Consider the following 20778-nt stretch of genomic DNA (forward strand, 5'->3'; position numbering starts at 1 on the left):
TACCTCTTTTTCCTTAGTCTGCTTAATTCTATCCCATCCTAAAGAACTTTATCTTGGTCTGTCCTGTCACTCTGTCTTCCCTGCAGTTTCCCTTCATACCTTCATTCTTTTTTTTTTTTTTTTTTTTTGAGACGGAGTCTTGCTCTGTCGCCCAGGCTGGAGTGCAGTGGCGCAATCTCGGCTCACTGCAAGCTCCGCCTCCCGGGTTCACGCCATTCTCCTGCCTCAGCCTCTCCGAGTAGCTGGGACTACAGGCGCCCGCCACCACGCCCGGCTAATTTTTTGTATTTTTAGTAGAGACGGGGTTTCACCCTGGTCTGGATCTCCTGACCTCGTGATCCGCCCGCCTCGGCCTCCCAAAGTGCTGGGATTACAAGCGTGAGCCACCGCGCCCGGCCGTACCTTCATTCTTTCCCTTACCCTACTGGCATCTGATTCCATCTTCAGCCACTCTACTAACTATTGTTATCGTCAAAGTCAGCGATGAACTCCTTGCCAGATCTCCACGAGGCCCCTTCTCAGTCCTTAATTGATTCCATATTATCTGAGATGGTAGAGCATGGACACCTTCTCAAAATTCTTTTCACCCGCTATTTAGCCCTGCTCACCTGTTCTGATCTTTGCCCTGTGACTGTTCTTCTGAAAACTCCTTTTTGTTAGTAAAGATTTATTGAGCATTACTGTGGAACAGACATCATGTTAAACACTTTACCTGAGTAATTTAAGGGTCAGCCTTTCTATCGTGCAAGAATCATCTTTCCCTAATTATTTTTTGGGAGCTGGGTGTGTGTCACATTCCACTCCCATGTTTATCTGCACTGCTGCTTGCTTCATGTCTGTCACCAGCCCCTAAAGATTGTGAAATCTGAATACAGATAGTTACCACTTTGATGGGTTCCAAAATGTGTAAATCAGAGATGTGGAGATTTTTTTGACTTTGGGAGGAAAAATGTGGGACATGGTAGCCTGGTCTTTACAGGGACACACAAAAGATAGCTTCCCTCATAAAAAAATTACTTCATGATACCATAGATCCCAAACAGTTTTTCTGAAAACTCAGTTATACGATCTGAGCGATGTATGGATGAGTGTTAAAGGTTTTTACATGTGAAGGTGTTGTCCTTCATTTGTGGCTCTTGCATTTTGCTAGAGGCCAAAAAAAAAAAAAAAATTCCTTTTCCAAGGAAAAATTCCCTTCTTTAAAGGGAACTACATATTGAAAACTTATGTGGGAGGTTTGGGTGTCCCCAGTCTTGGGTCACTACCCAGAAAAAGAGAGCGTGCTAGAAAGCCTTCAGGCATTCGACAGGAGAAAATCCCATGTTTAGGTTTTAAAGCCCCTCTATTTTCCCCCTAATCCTTTCCTGTTATTCTTTGCTACCTCAGTTGTCTGTCCTCTTAAACAATGATTCCAATATTCCCCAGACCTGGGATATAGGTCTGGTTTTTTTGGAACAGAAAAAGCAATTACTCCATCACAGAAATGGTGTGTGATGTGAGAGAACCAGATTTCAACATCAGTCTTCTCTCACTTCTCCACCCCCTCATTCCTTACAAAGGGATTGTTCTTGCTCCTTAATATGTCTGGAGTCAGCCTTTGGGTGTAGGAGAGCAGCTCGGGAGAGGCTGCTAACATGAGCAGAAATGGCTTGTCTCTGTTCAGGATTCCAATGCAATCCAGGTCTCCCTGCGTTGCTATGCTGTATACATTCTCCATCCTTACCATTAGGCGAAGCCACATAAAGACCCATCCGCCTTGATGTGCTGTGCCCCCATATACAAACATGAGGGCTTTGACCTTCATGTGTTGTGACTTAGCACAGACATCAGGCCCAGCTTAAGTTTTTTCTTTATTTAACATTTCCTTCACTTTGAGTGAGCGTTCTGTCTCCTTACATACTTGGAACTATCTAGATTCTCCTTTCACTTAAATGATCAAAAATGCTCAGGATTTTGCCTTAAAGAAAACTTGTCATTTGGCTTCTTTTTCATCTATTGATTAAGGCTGGAAGCTATTTGGTCTTAGTGACAGTCTCTCGGCTTTGCTACAACACCTAATACAAGAATTCTCCACTCATTAAATCATAACCCCCTTTGGCTGAACTTGTTCAAGGAATAAAACAAATGCCTCATCACATAGAATTGTGATTTCTTAGCCAGTATAAGATTTAATGGGCATTTTTTAGTCACGATTATAGTTACTGTTTATCAACCTTAAAAATTAATTTCAGTATCATATTTCATTTAGTCGTCTGTCCCCTTTAAAAATGGCAACAAATAATACTGGAAGACAGCTTTTCTTGGGTTTGTTTATTGGATTATCTTTAATAGCCCTGTTTTTGTATTTATTGCCAGGGCTCAAGCATAGTCAAATCATCATTAATTAAAATGTGCAAGGCACCTGCAAGCAGCATAAATAAATCAGAATGGAGAGGCCAGCCTCATCTGAGTGTCTTGCGATGTGGGTTAGCCTAGAGGAAAGGCATGCTCTCTGAAAATCAGAAAAGAGCTTTTTCCACCCAGTTAAAAGCAAGGAAATATGAAGCCACTGATTGTCCAAGAGAAAGGTCTTTTCAGGCCCCTCCAAGGGTTAACTTTATGACAAAATGAAAGATTATCCTCTGCCATCTGTCGCTGAAACCCTGTCTGCATTTTATATTCAAGCCTTGGAGCAAAGAGAAACTAAAGGAAATGGAGAGACTTAAATGTAACTAGGAGCTGTTTCATAAGTTGATTTCTCATTGGTCTTCATCAGAAAGATTTCAAGATTGGGCCATTTGATAGACTCTCACTGACATCTCATGGGAAGATGAGCGGTCAACTGTTGGAGATACTTGGAAGAGGAATGCATTCTACTTTGGGAATTGATGGGAAAATAAGGAGGAGACAGAACTCTAGGTCCTAACATGGAGACTGATTAAACTAAAAGCCCAAGAAGCCGGTGCTTCTTGGAACAATGGCTTCTGTGGCCACGTGGAGGCAGCATCCTGCATCCATCCAGGGAAAGACGGGTGGCGCTCTACAGAGAAAGGTGAAGTGGCCAAGGTGGTGCTCTTGAGAAAGGCAATTGTGAGAGTCTTCTCACATTGTAGGGATTCACTTCGGAGGAGAAAGAACATTTGTCAATGAAACAAACTGTGAGGAAATCACAGCCTTTATGATGAAACGACCTTCTCAAAGCTTGATTCCTTCGGCTCCATCATAATCGTTTACCAGAAGTTCATCTGACTGGTGTGTTGCACCTCAGTGAATCTCAACGGTCTCCCACAGAATTTCACTTGAGAAATGGGATCTGTGGGCCTGGTGTGGTGGCTCACGCCTGTAATCCCAGCACTTTGGGGGGCCGAGGTGGGCGAATCACCTGAGATCAGGAGTTCGAGACCAGCCTGACCAATGTGGTGAATCCCTGTCTCTACTAAAAATACAAAAATTAGCCAGGCATTGTGGCTCACGCCTGTAATCCCATCTACTTGGGAGGCTGAGGCAGGAGAATCACTTGAACCCAGGAAGCGGAGGTTGCAGTGAGCCAATATCGTGCCATTGCACTGCAGCCTGGGTGACAAAGTGAGACTCTGTCTCAAAAAAAGAAAAGAAAAGAAAAGAAAGAAAAGAAAAGAAAAGAAAGAAAAGAAAAGAAAAGAAAAGAAAAGAAAAAGAGTCTGCAAAGAGTTTTGTTTTTTCAATTCGTCTATGCCTTATGAGGTAGATGGGCTGTTAGTTCCACTCTAGTGCAAGAACCACTCCCTGTCTCCTCTCCGCCTCGGAGTTTACCTATTTATTCCAGAAACAAAGGCACAGACGTCATTGTCAGGTTGTGCACTTGAATTTCAACTGCGAACTGACCACAGTTAAGCTTGAAGCGAATTGAAAGATTCTGGGTAGATAGTGTGGGGAGGTCTAAACAAAACATTGGTGGCCAGGAAGAATGCCTCATGGTGACATGTAAGGAGGCCAGCCAGTGCTCAGACAAGACAAGGAGAGCCTCAGGAAAGAGAGGTTAGTGGCCACACCCTCTGAGTTCTCATTCTGTCCTATTGAAGAGGAAATGAGCCTCTGAATAAGAGTCTTTCTCCTTGTCTAGAATCCTAAATTGTTAAAGCTGGAAAGAATCTGAATATACTGTCTAAAGCAAAGCCTTCATTTTACAGGTGAAGAAAACTGAGGGTCTTAGAGGTCAAGGCACTAGTCTGTGGTCACACAGCTGCTTCACGACAGACCCAGAAGTAGCCTGCGATTTTCCTGAGGCTCAGTTCACATCTCTCTGCTCTAAGGAGCCATTTATTTTATTTTAATTATTTTTAAAAAGGTATTTTATTTTTAATGGATAATTAATAATTGCATATATTTATGAGGTACAATGTGATATTTTCATATATATATGTATTCATCATGGAACAATTAAATCAAGCTAATTAAGGAAGAACAATTTATTTTTTCTTTCTTTCTTTCTTTCTTTTTTTTTTTTTGAGACAGAGTTTTCCTCTGTCACACAGGCTGGAGTGCAATGGCGCGATCTCGCCTCACTGCAACCTCCGCCTCCCGAGTTCAAGAGATTCTCCTGCCTCAGCCTCCCAAGTAGCTGCTCCAGGCGCCCATCACCATGCCTGGCTAATTTTTGTGTTTTTAGTAGAGACGGGGTTTCTCCATGTTGGCCCGGATGGTCTTGAACTCCTGACCTCAGGTGATCCGCCTGCCTCAGCCTCCCAAAGTGCTGCGATTACAGGCTTGAGCCACCGTGCCCAGAGAACAATTTACTTCCTAATCATCATGAAGAGAAGAAAAATAATTATTCTCTGTTCTTGTAAGTATGTCCAAGTAATTTATTAAGGAGTAAGAAAAGAGGACTAAAACCCTTAACTAAAAATGAAGTAAAAAGTTTAGATTTCTGGCCTTGCACATGTAGTTCCAGCTACTAGGGAGGCTGAGGTGGGAGGAGAATCACTTGAGCAGAGGAGTTCAAGGCCATAGTATGCTGTGATCGCACCACTGCACTCCATCCTGGGCACCAGAGCAAGATACTGTTTCTAAAAATAAATAAATAAAGAGAAATTTAGATTTCTAAGAAAAATTATCTTGATTATTGACTGCAATGTTACTTTTTTTTTTGAGATGGAGTCTGGCTCTGTCACCCAGGCTGGAGTGCCATGGCACAATCTCGGCTCACTGCAAGCTCCGCCTCCCAAGTTCATGCCATTCTCCTGCCTCAGCCTCCTGAGTAGCTGGGACTACAGGCACCCACCACCACACCCGGCTAATTTTTTGTATTTTTTTTAGTAGACATGGGTTTTCACCGTGTTAGCCAGGATGGTCTTGATCTCCTGACCTCATGATCTGCCCACCTCGGCCTCCCAAAGTGCTGGGATTATAGGCATGAGCCACTGCGCCCAGCCTGTTACTTTCTTTTTAATAAAATTCTCTATTATTTCTAGAGTATGGCCAGATATGGTACATAAACCTTCAAAAGTGTCCTGGCACGTCCATCTCTCCTCCTACCCAATGAATCACGTTATTCTCATCTCCATTTCCAGTTACTCTCTGAAATTTCCCAATTCTGGTATATTCCCTTTAAATGTTAGGAGAACGCAAATTCATTTTTAAAATTCCTGTATCCACTTAGCAAATTATAGCTAAAACTAAAATTTCAATACTTCGTCAATCTTATTTCTAAATAGAAAACAGGTAAGCACAGGCAAGTCTGAATTATAGAACTTTTTGAAAGAAATTTAATTGACTTAATTGCAACAAATGAGTTTACAAGATTTAAAAAAAGAGATGTTGGGAGTGGGTGTCTGGATAAGAATGAGCTGTAATCACCATAACAATTATTTTCATTTTTCTAGGCTGGCACTGTGCCTCACATCTGTAATCCCAGCATTTTGGGAGGCCAAGGCGGGCAGATCACTTGAGGTCAGGAGTTCGAGACCAACCTAGGCAACATGGTAAAACCCCATCTCTACTAAAAACACAAAAATTAGCCAGGTGTGGTGGTGTGTGCCTGTAATCCCAGCTACTCGGGAGGCTGAGGCAGGAGAATCGCTTGAACCTGGGAGGCAGAGGTAGCAGTGAGCCAAGATGGTGCCACTGTACTCCAGCTTGGGTGACAGAACAAGACTCCATCTCAAAAAAAAATTTTTTCATTTTTCTGAAGAAGAAATTGGCAAAGTTTGTTTGCAGCTGGAGCACAGTCTTAAAATCTTTGCCACATTATTGTCATGCTTAGCAAATACAAAGTATTCCCACCTCCACCAACTCCCTTAGGACTCAGAGTTTGTAAGATTTGCAGAACTCTGAAGAAATGTCTTCCTTTCAAGACTATGAATTTATGGAAGCATCTGAAAATTAAAAAGCACATAAAATAGTCATTTGCTAAATGCATCAAACCCTCGGGGGCTCTAATGAACAGTTGTGTTGAACTGGATACATAAAGCTTTCCATTTGTTGTCACCTCCAAAATCCTTGTCAAAGTTGTCATTATCCTGAAGGCCTGACTCATTTTTAGCGTATCTGAGCAGGCTGTTCCTATCTGTCAGTTATAATTATTCTTCTCATTTCTCTAGTCATTTTGGTGAAGGTTCCCCCGGCTGCACAGCCCACCACACCTCCTCCCCCAGTTGTCCCAACTGACATACCTGGATTTGGCATTTGCTAAGCTGTCCAGTTGTGACACTTCATTCTGGATGTGGCTCGTCACAAACTGGCCACTGCTCTAGATTTGCCAGATTGGTGCCACTGAAACCTTTTTCAAGAATTTTATATGAACTGATGAGGTTTCTTCTAGATGATTTGCCCCATATATTGTTACATTTTTTGTGAATAAAATAACCAATAATTCCTGGTGGACAATGCAGGATGTTTTGCTAACTTTATTAGCTAGTTTCCCAACTTTGGAGTACATAGTTACTATTTTTTCCTCTAAAGTAGGTCGGGCACGTTGGCTCACACCTGTAATCCCAGTACTTTGGGAGGCCGAGGTAGGCAGATCACCTGAGGTCAGGAGTTCGAGACCAGCCTCGCCAACATGGGGAAACCTCGTCTCTACTAAAAATACAAAAACTAGCTGGGTATGGTGGCATGCACCTGTAATACCAGTTAGTCAGGAGAGTGAAGCAGGAGAATAGCTTGAACCCAGGAGGCAGAGGTTGCAGTGAGCCAAGATCAAGCCATTGCACTGCAGCCTGGGCAACAAGAGCAAAACTCTGTCTCAAAAATAAATAATAAATAAATAAATAAATAATAAAGTAAATATGTTCTGCCTGTTTAACACCAGAGGGCTTGGCACATGGGAGTCACTCGCTGCTTTTTGTTGTTGTTGTCACTGATTTTTCTCTTTCTTTTAAGTATTTAAGAAAATAAGATGCTGGGCCGGGCGTGGTGGCTCACACCTGTAATCCCAGCACTCTGGGAGGCCTAGGCAGATCGCTTGAGGTCAGGAATTTGAGACCAGCCTGGCCAGCATGTGAAACTCCGTCTCTACTAAAAATGCAAAAAATTAGCCAGGCATGGTGTGTGCACCTGTAATCCCAGCTACTCAGGTGGCTGAGGCAGGAGAATTGCTGGAACCCGTGAGGCAGAGGTTGCGGTGAGCCGAGATCGCCTCGCCACACTCCAGCCTAGGAGACAGAGTGAGACTCTATCTCAAAAAAAAAAAAAGAAGAAGAAGAAGAAAATAAGATGTCAAATAATGAGTTTTCATTACAAGTAGTATAATGGGCCAAAAAAAATTACTTATTTTTGAAGAAGATCACTTTCCGATGTAAAGAAAAACAGTGCTGGGTGCAGTGGCTAACGCCTATAATCCCAGCACTTTGGCAGGCTGAGGTGGGAGTATCACTTAAGGTCAGGAGTTGGAGACAAGCCTGGGCTACATAGCAAGACCCCCATCTCCACACAAAAGATTAAAATTTAACTGGGCATGATAGTGTGTTCCTGTAGTCCCAGCTACTCAGGAGGCTGAGGTGGGAGATTGCTTGAGCCCAGGAGTTCAAGGTTATAGTGACTGTGATTGTGCTACTGCACTCCAGCCTGGGCAACAAAACAAGACTCTGTCTTAAAAAAAAATAAAATAAAAAGAAAAGAAAAGAAAAGAGAGAAAAACAAGCATGGTGATGAGCCAGGCACTGTGAAATGTGCTGGGGAATACAAAGATGAGCACATCACAATCAGTCTTTGATTCCAAGGGCTTTAAATACACATTTGGTTTTCTTACAGTTAGATGATGTTGTAAACTTGCATGATCCGTAGCCTGCATTAGGGAACTGGGCCATGAAGCAGTAACGCAGTAGAACCTCATCCATTTATTCACATCACACTGGGTAGGCTCTCCTTCCTCTGATGACTATGCCACTGGAAAAGGTGGTCTCAGAGTCACCCTAGCAGGGAAATGAGAGGAAGGAGGTTCAAGCGGAACGTTTTCAAGGGTCAAACTTAGAAGTGACTTACATTCATTCTACCCACCATTCCTGGCTCAGACTCTGACACACAGCTAACTGCAAGGAAACCTGAGGATTGTTATCTTACTATGTGCGGAAGAAGAGGAACTGGGGTGATATTAAAGAAAAAATGATTTGCGACATTTGTGAAAATGGTAAGGTGGACTTTATTCAGGACCATCGTGATAGGTATAGCAACTACCAAAATGGAGTTGCACAGCAGTGGAGGGAGATTGGACTCAACTCTGTGTACAATAAGGAAAAGTGGGAATGTATAGCCAAGAAGCACAGTGGATGGAAAAAGAAATAAAAGGAATGGTTACTAAGAGGAAACATCAGAGGTAAGAGGGGATTCTAGCTAACCGACCTAATAGGGTTCTTGCCGAAGGGAGATCTTCAGCAAGAAGGGCTCTTGCTAGGGTGATCAGAAATCACCTGGGGGATGGAGAGAGATGAATTTGGTCAGAAATTAAGAGTGATCAGATATCAAGGATGAGGGATCATGGCTAAACTAGCTTAGCAGAATTCTTGCTAAAATCAGGCTCTTGAGGACAGGCCCAAGCGTGGGCCCTGTTGAAACAGATCTCAAAGGGGCTTGCTAGAGTTTTGTCAAGAAGAGAGTCTTTGTCAGTAGCAAGCACTTAGCATTGTTTCTGTTGCATAACCAGAGATCGTTTCCTCTGAATGTTTCATAGTATGTATCAACATGTAAAATCAATGTCAATATTTCCCACAACCATGGTAAACTAAATGTTTTTGTGGTCATAATGGTACTTCTCAAAGAGAGCTATTTATTCCTTTATTGAATCTGTCACATCAAAGAAGTGGTACACATTGACAAAGTTTTTATCTGTGGCTAAAATCTTTGTAACTGATATCCATGTAAAAGCATACCTGAATTATAGTCAACATAATTGTTCTTTCTGTATCATATTTTAATAGTTAAAGCAAGATTCTTTGGCCACACTTTCTAGTTCTTGTTGTGTCCTCAATGTCGTTGGTTAAATTGTGTCTCCCAAAAAGATATGCTGGAGTCCTAATTGCCAGTACCTGTGACTGTGACTTTATTTGGAAATAGGATTGCAGAGATAATCAAATTAAGGTGAGGGTACACTGGAATAAGGTGTGCTTTAAATCTAATGACTATTATCTTAGTGAGAGAAAGAAGATGGATATTTGGGTACAGAGACACACAAACTCACAGGAAGAAGGCCATGAAGACAGAGGCAGAGATTGAAGATATGTAGCTGCAAACCAAAGAACTTTAAGATTTGCCGACAACCATAAGAAATTAGGAGAGAGGCACGAAATGAATTTTTTCTTAGAGCCTCCAGAAGGAACCTACATTGCTGACATCTTGATTTTCTTTTTCTTTTCTTTTATTTTATAGAGAGGGGGTCTTGCTATTTTGCCCAGGCTGGTCTCACACTCCTGGGCTCAAGTGATCCTCCCACTTCTCTCATCCAAAGTGCTGGGATTACAGGTGTGAGCCACCACGCCTGGCCAACATCTTGATTTCAAACTTCTAGCCTCGAGAACTGTGAGAGAATAAATTTCAGTTGTTTTAAGGAGCCCATTCTGTGGCGATTTGTTACAGTAGTCCTAGGAAATTTGTGCTCCACTTACAAAGAATCTGGTCTTTAAAGTGAGAGAGATGCCATCTTTAGGGTCTTACTTTGTGCAAGGCACTGTTAGACACTGGTGATTCAAAGAAGGTGCAAGGAGCTTATAAACTACTGAAAGGGAAAGATATGTAATTAGATATATTTGAATTCAACTGTGGAAAAAGCATTTTTGTCTTTTAGAATCCCCAACCCCGAAAAAGAATATAAAAGATTGTGTTACACATTACTACTTCTTATTCTTCCTCTAATAGTCAAACTATCCACCTCAATTCAATAATTATCTATTGCCTACTATACTTTTTTGAGACATTAAGTATATTACTGATATCGCACAAACTGTGATACAGGAAACATCCTATTGGTTTATCCTCAGTCTTAAGGGAAAATTATTGATGTGTTTATTAACACTTATGATTTAGAATGTTGCTACAAGCTAAAAAGTGTGTAACAGTTGATAATTTTTGGAAATCAATTCATATCAGGAAAACAAGGGCAAATAAAAAACAATTATTCATGATGCAGGTTGGTTTTTGAGGTCAAACAAAACAGTTGTTTTGTGTTTGAGATGGGATGTCCAGCTTAGAATATCTCTGCCTTAGTCTGTTCAGGCTGTCTTAACAAAACACCATAAGCTGGGTTGCTCATTCACAACAAAAATTTATTTCTCACTGTTCTAGGGGCTGGGAAGTTCAAGATCCAGGCCTCAGAAGATGTGGGGTTTGGTGAGGGCCATCTTCTCACTGTAGCCTTACATGGTGGAAGAGGTAAGGCAGCTCTCTGGAACCTCTTTTATAAGGGCACTATTCCTGTTCATGAGAACTCAGCCCTTATGACCTCATCACCTCCTAAATTCTCTACCTCCTAACACCATCGCTTTGACAACCAGATTTCAACATATACATTTGTGGGAGTCACCAGCATTGAGACTGTAGCAACCCCTTATTAGAAATCATTCATGAGGGACTGAAACTGTTAGGAAACTGCTGTGTAAATGCTGGGAAACAAAGTCAGATAAATAATGCTGATAATTACCTGACTGCTTTTGGAATTGTCCTTTTTTGTGGCATCTGCTGAACGTGAGACTAGATCATTGTCAGCTGATTGCAGAAGAACCACTATGATATTATAATGGGGTCCTGACTCCATGACTGTGTAATTCATGGCTTTCTAACGGTTTATTATTGACCTAACTTTGCAGCTCCCCTAGATCCCCTAACTCCACCATCTTGGGTTGCGAGCAATGACCTGTTATTGCAAAACAGGTAATCTCACTTAGATAAGTATTAATCAGAGGGGCTTCATTTCCAGAGTTCATTTCAATGGTTTTCAACTCATTTCTAGAGTTTAATATCAGTAGCCCTTTCTCTTCCATAGGAGGGAGATGCACCATCCTGTTTATTCAATAATCAGTGAGAGCGTGGCTTTAACGTGTCTCTTCCACTCCTTTCCAGCTCAGGTCTTTCTTAACTTGACGGAGATAGCTTGGGCCAGGGAGGGCAGAGTGAAGATGAGATGGCAAAAAAAAAGTGTGTGAACAGTTTTGATCAGCAGCATTGACTCTGTGCTAAATACGGTGCTCAGCTCTTTGGATGTTATTTCATTGAAATGGAAAGAACAGTGTAAAGTTGTCTTGTGAGGCACACTTTCCTATTGAGGAAATAAAAGCATTAAATAACTTGCCCCCAAATACAAAGCTATTAGAATCGAAACAAAGACTTGAGGCCGGGCGTGGTGGCTCACGCCTGTAATCCCAGCACTTTGGGAGGCCGAGGCGCGCGGATCACGAGGTCAGGAGATCGAGACCATCCTGGCTAACACGGTGAAACCCCGTCTCTACTAAAAATACAAAAAATTAGCCGGGCGGGCGAGGTGGCAGACGCCTGTAGTCCCAGCTACGCGGGAGGCTGAGGCAGGAGAATGGCGTGAACCCCGGGGGGCGGAGCCTGCAGTGAGCCGAGATAGCGCCACTGCACTCCAGCCCGGGTGAAAGAGCGAGACTCCGTCTCAAAAAAAAAAAAAAGAAACAAAGACTTGAGCCCAGGATCTATCTAATTTCAAGGTCCTCGTTTTTTTCTACTACATTTCTCTTTGAGATACAGTTACTCAAAGGTGCCCAAACTTCAGTTAATGTCAACCTCTGCCTCACTCCGGTCCTGGTGCCTTTCCCATGTTCCTGAGAAGATCATGTGGCACACTTCTCTAAATGTCTCTGTGCCATATCTCTTGGGATCAAAAGGCCACTCCAATAATTCTTCTGCATTTCTTAATGTATCCTCAGATGGTCCTGGTTTGCATTTAGAGAAATGAAGCTAAGACCTTAGTGATAACTAAGTATTTATATCTATTTTTTGATTATGTGCTTGTATTTAATTAAGTGGATGCCTACTGTTGTGAAAATGCTTTTGAATACAATTCTGAAGTTGTGCCATGGAACTCTGACAATGAGTATGCTGGGAGCTCTGGGAGCTGTCTGATTTCCTTCTCCTAGGTTCTTACTCAACTTTTCTAGACAACTCATACAATGCAGTAGAAAAGGAATTCTTTATTCCCACTGCCTTTCCTTAGCCCTTCTTCAGAGCAGGGGAAGTGTGACAATAGCTTTAAATAGTTTAAATAGTCCTTCAAATATGGCAAATAAAACAGTATCAATGAAAAAGAAGATAAAATGAGTGGATTACTCATTTGAGTTTCAGTTTTATCATTCAGTTTCACAGAACTCCAAAGAATAATGTGATTAAGTGGTTTCTTTTTGCAAGGATTTTCCAGGTGAAAGATCTGAGCTATCTATTGAAGAACCATAGGATTAAAATAGAGACGGGTTTTCTTCTATGACAGCATTTTGCAAAATAACGTGACCGGGTACCATTGCTCATGCCTGTCATCCCAGCACCATGGTCAAGGCGAGTGGATCACTTGAGGCCAGGAATTCAAGACCAGCCTGGCTAACGTGGCGAAACCTCATCTCTACTAAAAATACAAAACTGAGCCAGATCTGGTGGCACATGCCTGTAATCCCAGCTACTCAGGAGGCTGAGGCATGAGGATCACTTGAGCCCGGCAGGCAGAGGTTGCAGTGAGCTGAGATTGCGCCACTGCACTCCAGCCTGGGTGACAGAGTGAGACCCTGTCTCAAAACAAACAAACAAAGCAAACAAAAAAACACACACAAAAAAACCCACCTCTGGTGTGACCCATGCATAGAAAACAACAAATTAAGTTTCAATGAGACTATATATGCTTGTACTTTAAAATGGGGCTAATTCATAGATACAGAAAACTATACTTATGACAGTTTATATAAATGAGCCACTGGACTGTCCAAATTTACCTCTTTTTATTGTATGGGCCTAGTGAGTGCAGTGGTGTGATCTTGGCTCACTGCAACCTCCGCCTCCCATGTTCAAGTGATTCACCTGCCTCAACCTCCCAAATAGCTGGGATAACAGGCACCAGCCACCACATTCGGCTAATTTTTGTGTTTTTAGTAGAGATGGGGTTTCGCCATGTTGGCCAGGCTTGTCTCAAACTCCTGACCTCAAATGATCTGCCTGCCTTGGCCTCCCAAAGTGCTGGGATTACAGGCATGAGCCACTATGCCCAGCCAGGAGAAGTATATCCTTTTTTCGTTGTTTGTCTTGTTTTTTTTGAGACAGAGTTTAGTTCTTGTTGCCCAGACTGGAGTGCAATGGCGCAGTCTCGGCTCACTGCAACTTCCGCCTCCTGGGTTCAAGCCATTCTCCTGCCTCAGCCTCCTGAGTAGCTAGGATTACAGGCATACGCCACCACCACTGGCTAATTTTGTGTTTTTTAGTGGAGACGGGGTTTCTCCATGTTGGTCAGGCTAGTCTCAAACTCCTGATCCCAGGTGATCCGCCCGCCTCAGCCTCCCAAAGTGCTGGGATTTACAGACATGAGCCACCATGCGCTGCCTAGGAGAAGTATATTCTAGTTAACAGAGTCACTTAGGAAGAGCTGTCAAAAATAAAGATTCTCCCACACATTCTGATTCAATGGGAATGAATTGAGATCCAAATATGTGTGTGTATGTGTGTTTTTGTTGTTGTTGTTGTTGTTGTTGTTGTTGTTGTTTTGAGACAGAGTCTCGCTCTGTCGCCCAGGCTGGAGTGCATTGGCGCGATCTCGGCTCACTGCAAGCTCCGCCTCCCGGGTTCACGCCATTCTCCTGCCTCAGCCTCCCGAGTAGCTGGGACTACAGGCGCCCGCCACCACGCCCGGCTAATTTTTTTTTGGCATTTTTAGTAGAGACAGGGTTTCACCGTGTTAGCCAGGATGGTCTCGATCTCCTGACATCGCGATCCGCCCACCTTGGCTTCCCAAAGTGCTGGGATTACAGGCATGAGCCACCGCGCCCGGCCGTTTGTTTTTAACTCTCCAGTTGATTTCGGAGAATGCTAAAAGATTTAGGCTACCTTTCTAAGCATGATTTAGGAAAATCTCATCCATTTTCAATATTTGGATCCAATGGATTAGGAGGGATTATAAACATTAGAAGAGTTTCAAAGACTGATTCTAAGGCATCCCTCCAGCAATAGCAAACTAGGGTACAGGTTCAGGGAGAAAGTATACAGCAGAAGAGGGAACACTTAGTAATAAACAAGTGTTGTTGTCCTGAACAGACTCAGACTAAATTTGAACTTCTCTATTATTTTAGCCTTGGAAATAGTAGGTTATAGATGATTTAGTTTCTCTCCATTACACAGAACAGTACCTTGATGAATCAGCCAGGACTATAAGAAAATATCTGGACTTACATGATTGAGACAATTACTATGTAAGATGACACACTTGAAACTCATATTTCTTGGCTTGCGAACACATGCATCATGTAAAGCATGATGTCTTAAGACCCTGATCTGAGTTTGAGAGGAGTGGGAGAGAAATATCAGGAAAAAGCAAACTAAATGGCAAGGCAAGGTTATTTTTAAAAGGACCAACCAGAGGACTATATTTGTGACCCACCAATTCATTTTCTCTATCAGTTCATGGAACCATTGTTGTTGACTCTAAAGAGAAGAGAAAAGGTATTTCATTTTTTTTTCTTATATTGTCTTAGAGAAGCATGGCAGATTTGGTATTCTTGGCTTGTGTAACATGTATTTCTCTCTTAAAGTGCTCAAGTATCTTCACAGGAAGGCCATTTAGATGGTGGGTCTTTGAGTCATGGATCTCTCTTTAAAAATTCTACCAAGAAACACAGACACCAAATTTTGCATGCAATTTCAGGGACTTACGGACCCCAGCTTGACCTGTCAGCCTCGCAGGAAAACTAGTGGTGGGATTTCATTTCCATTCTACCAAATGAATTTCAGTTGATTAAAAAATGACCAATTGTTACACTCGATAGATCAGAATCTAGCCTGTAATACATCTGCGAATATAACCTTTTGCAGAGATTATTAGCCCTGTTGAAACTAATTTTTTTTTTTTTTTTTGAGAGGGAGTCTGTGTCACCCAGGCTGGAGTGCAGTGGCTTAATCTCGGCTCACTGCAAGCTCTACCTCCAGGGTTCACACCATTCTTCTGCCTCAGCCTCCTGAGTAGCTAGGACTACAGGCGCCAGCCACCACGCCTGGCTAATTTTTTTTTTTTTTTTGTACTTTTAGTAGAGATGAGTTTTTACCGTGTTAGCCAGGATGGTCTCGATCTCCTGACCTCGTGATTCACCCACCACGGCCTCCCGAAGTGCTAGGACTACAGGCATGAGCCACCATACCCGGCCCTGAAACCAATTTTAAAACACTGAATCTCTATCAAGCCCTCACAATGTGCTTAGCACGACTAAATTTATTTATATACGTCATTTTAATTCTTAAAGTCTGCATAGATGAATGCACTAAAATACTCAAGAGTAAGTAACTTTTCCAGAGTCACACAGTTTTTGAGTCACAAACTTCAAAGCCAGTATCTAACCACCATCTACTCCTTTGCTTTCCCACCCTAGAAGGAAAACTTTACTCTCCACCTATGATGGTTACAAATTTTGTAAGATGTGTTTTCCCTGGTAGAAGAGGCTTCAAGTAATGATCTATACCTAATAATATCCAACATTAATTTTGAAATTCTGACCACTGATCTTCATGAAGTTCAAAAGGAATTTACTTTTTCAGTTCTAAAATTAACACGACCAATTCAGTAATTCAGAAGATTATTTTTGTCCATTGTACTAGCTTATGATCTCCTTGAAAGCTGAAACTATGATTGCCTCACTTATGCTGCTCACATGTGGCATGCCTAGGCCTTAGGAAGATGCCCAGTGTCAAATACAGGAATGTGTTTGCTCCTCTCCGTTCTCAGTGGCTTCCCAGAAGATACCATAGCTTCCCACAGATGTAAACCAGGAGAATCCTCTTGTAACAGCTTTAACAGGCCTGTTTCATTTTATTTCTACTAAATAGCATACATCTAGCTCATTTTAAAATCCAGCTCTTGATCTTTAGCTTTAAAAATGTGTACCACTGGCTGGGCATGGTGGCTCACGCCTGTAATTCCAGCACTTTGGGAGGCAGAGGCAGGCAGATCACCAAACGTTGGGAGTTCGAAACCAGCCTGACCAACGTGCAGAAACCCCGTGTCTACTAAAAATACAAAATTAGCCAGATGTGATGGCGCATGCCTGTAATCCCAGCTACTCAGGAGGCTGAGGCAGGAGAATTGCTTGAACCCGGGAGGCGGAGGTTGCAGTGAGCTGAGATTGTGCCATTACACTCCAACCTGGGCAACGAGAGTGAAACTCCACCTCAAAAAAAAAAAAAAAAAAAAAAACTGCGTTAACACTGGCCAGGCGCGGTGGCTCACGCCTGTAATCCCAGAGGCAGGTGGATCACATGAGGTCAGGAGTTCGAGACCAGCCTGGTCAACATGGGGAAACCATGTCTCTACTAAAAATGCAAAAATTAGTGGGGCATCATGGTGCATGCCTGTAATCCCAGCTACTTGGGAGGCTGAGGCAGGAGAATCGCTTGAACCCTGGAGGCGGAGGTTGCAGTGAGCCGAGATCATGCCATTGCATTCCAGCCTGGGCAACAGTGTGAGACTCCTCTCAAACAAAAAAAAAAAAAAAAGAAGAAAGAAAAAGAAAAAAGAAGTGTACCGCTGAAAAACTAACTTTAAAGTTTGAAATGCTATTATTCAGTACCAAGTATTATGTTCAAACCAATGTGGGGGCTTCTGTTTAAGGGGCTACACATCATTGGGCAGATCTGATTAGCTGTGACAATTGTTTAGAGTCCTTAAAGAAGGCTTTAAGCACAGTCTAGGAGTGTACTATGTGATACAGTTTGGGTATTTGTCCCCACCCAAATCTCACGTTGAATTGTAATCCCCAGTGCTAGAGGTGGGCCTGGTGGGAGGTGAATTGATCATGGGGGCCTTTTCTTATGGCTTAACACCACATACTCTTGCTGCTGTCATTGTGATAATGAGTTCTTGTGAGATCTGGTCATTTATACGTGTGTGGCACCTCAACCTTCTCTCTCTTCCTTCTGCTCCCACTTTGCTTTCCACATGAGTAAAAGCTCCCTGAGGCCTCCCCAGAAGCAGATGCTGCCATGCTTCCTGTACAGCCTGCAGAATTGTAAGCCAATTAAACCTCTTTTCTTTATAAATTACTCAATCTCAGGCATTTCTTTACAGCAACACAAGAATGGCATAATACACTACATAATAATAGCCACGTATGAGTAGGGAGCACTTGAAATGTGGCTAGTCTTAATTGAGATATGCTCTAAGAAACTGAAGATAGTACATATAGCACATTTTAAAATGTGGCTATTAGAAAATTTTAAATTACATGTTGGCCTACATTAAATTCTATTAGAGGCTGGGCGCAGTGGCTCACGCCTGTAATCCCAGCACTTTGGGAGGCCTAGGCAGGCAGATCACTTGAGGTCAGGAGTTTGAGACCAGCCTGGCCAACATGGAGAAACCCATCTCTACTATAAATACAAAATTTGCCAGGTGTGGTGGCACATGCCTGTAATTCCAGCTATTTGGGAGGCTGAGGCAGGAGAATCGTCTGAACCCGGGAGGCAGAGGTTGCGGTGAGCCGAGATCGTGCCATTGCACTACAGCCTGGGCAACAAAGGTGAAACTCCGACTCAAAAAAATATATATAGATAGATATATTGGAAGGCACTGGTAGGGAATTTAAAGCACAGCTGTTGGCACAAGAACCATTGGTAGACAGCATTCTAAAGAATTAATTAAGGCTGGGTGCGGTGGCTCACATCTGAAATCCCTGCACTTTGGGAGGCCAAGGCGGGCGGATCACAAGAGGTCAGGAGTTTGAGACCAGCCTGGCCAACATAGTGAAACCCTGTCTCTACTAAAAATAGAAAAATTAGCTGGGCACGGTGGTCCATGCCTGTAATCCCAGCTACTCAGGAGGCTGAGTAGGCAGGAGAATCACTTGAACTCAGGAGGTGGAGGTTGCAGTGACCTGAGATTGTGCCACTGCACTTCAGCCTGGGTGGCAGAGTGAGACTCTGTCCCTAAATAAATAAAAATAAAGAAGTAATTAAACATTTTCTATTTTTGGTAAATTATTGATTTTATATTTAATCATTTTCAATATTTTAGGTTCTCAGTTTATCAGTTTGTAGATTAAATAAGCAATTTTCTTAGATTCCCTACTGATTCCTAAAATTTAATAGGGATCTTTGAAAAATACCTCCCCAGTCCAGAAAAATTGTCAAAAACTCCTCTAGTTTGGACAAAACGTAGAGTTTGAGATGTCTTAGTCAGTATTTAGTCAGATATGAGAGCATTCATGATGTTTCTGGCCTAGAGAGTGGGAAGACTTTCCAACCACTCTGCATATGTTCATAGGGAGACTGTATTTTGTGGTTGTTTTATAAAACAAACTACATATATATACTTGGATTGCTTCAAAGCCAAATAGAAACGACTATGTATTATCAGCTCCTTAGAGAATTTAAAAAAGTAATTATTAAAAAACACAAATCAAATAAACTGCTGGATTGGAATGCTATTCCTTTCACATGCTTTCAGTGTTTCCTAGGAGCAAATTCACATCATTTCTAGGTTTTGTTAAACACATTTTAATTTTGTTAAACCTAAACCAGATCTTGTTTAATTTTATTAGGTTGTTCTTAGCAGGTGTTACATAAAATGAAGTAAATTGTGTTTAAGAACCACAGAGTAAAAAATAAAATCATGACCTTAAAATGGAAAATTTTAGGTTTATACTATTCTTTTAAATCCATCAGCCTGAAAAGTCTCACCAAAATAGAAGAATTAGTCACCATGGAAGATAGATCCCTGTAAGGAGATCAAATAAAGGTAAATCTATTCTGTTAATCTTCTCTCCTTTTACTTCACACCTTCACACCCTGAATCTTCACTAATGTAATCCTCTTAGTATTTTTTACTAGATTTTTTTTTTTTTTTACTTAGTATTTTTACCAGTGTAATCTTCGTCTTTGTATTGAGTCACATGATGGTTACATCTGTTTTTTTCCTGAATGGACACCAGTTATAAGTGGGATGCTTGCTGTTACCATGGGTCCCAACTTATCAAGTAAAAACTGCTATCCTTTAATCCACTTTAAAAGCCTATCTTTCATTCAAAGACTCAAATCAAAGTGCCTATCACTCGAATGCTAAAGGACCATGCCTGAATATGAATGCATCACATTCTGATGGCTATAGATTGCACCCACTTCTAATAGGTATCATCGCTTTATTTATCAAACCTCTGAAGTCTCATGTTATTTTTGTCATCTGATATAATCTAGCCACTGATAAAACTGGTTATGCTACCCCAGATATGCAAAGCAATCTAATTTTCATGCCAACCAAATAAGTCACAGTATAACTAAAAACAAAACTTGTTTATGCATAGACAATTTTAGCAGGCATTTTTAAATATAACACAGATGCTAAAGGCTAATGGCTCGGATGGAAGATTATTCTTATTTAAATATTACAATTTTTGACTGTAGAATTACTTTTACAATATCAATTAGTGTAAAACTTAACATTAGAAGCCAAATAATTTTAGTATGTGGATATTATTTATAAGACCTACTATGGGATAAATCTAGGGTAGGGGTTCCTCAGGAAACACGACCCTACTAAGGAAGAACTTTTCTTATTAGCGTGGACATGAAACCACACCACCAAGATGTGTAAGAGTTTTCTTTAGAGAAATGCTTGAGGTTCTATAATAGTAGACGAATACCACACAACAGAAAATCTAAATCACATTTGTCAACTGGTATTGTAGTTGCATGTATGAATACATTTTTAGTGATGGGAAGGGACAAGAGGGCAGAAGCATATTACATAGCAAGGACCAGCCAACATTTTTAATTTATCCTGGATTATATTCACAAGATCAGTCTGAAAAATTTACCCAGACACAAGTATTTAAGATGAGGTCATTAGGCTAATTTATTTGTATTTTTTTTCTGGCCGATGCCTGAGCTCTACAAGGTAAGTAAGTGCTTAATGTTATTTTGTTAATAGTTCTTGCACTTATCTAAAATTTAAGAATGTGTAATAAGGATTTCCTGTTAACTTCTGAGTTGACTAAAAACTTACCCCAATTCCTGAGCAGCTTTGGTTACATTATCAATATATACAGTCTGAGGTTCTGTGGTGTCAATAAAAATCATCATAAAAAATATATTCAACACAGATTAGCCAACTGGAAAATAATCTGTAACTTCTTTCATCTTGCT

The 20778-nt window shown here is 41.5% G+C and overlaps 1 long non-coding RNA gene across 1 annotated transcript; it reads left to right on the plus strand.

Moving 5' to 3' along the window:
* Positions 1 to 10788: 10788 nt before the first annotated feature.
* LOC131384436 (uncharacterized) lies at positions 10789 to 15310 on the plus strand. Its single transcript, XR_009215279.1, has 3 exons — positions 10789 to 10818; positions 15055 to 15096; positions 15186 to 15310. It is a non-coding gene; the product is annotated as an uncharacterized LOC131384436 (long non-coding RNA).
* The last annotated feature ends 5468 nt before the right edge of the window (positions 15311 to 20778 follow it).

This window comes from Hylobates moloch, unplaced genomic scaffold (assembly GCF_009828535.3).
Source record: "Hylobates moloch isolate HMO894 unplaced genomic scaffold, HMol_V3 SCAFFOLD_10, whole genome shotgun sequence".
Taxonomy (NCBI): domain Eukaryota; kingdom Metazoa; phylum Chordata; class Mammalia; order Primates; family Hylobatidae; genus Hylobates; species Hylobates moloch.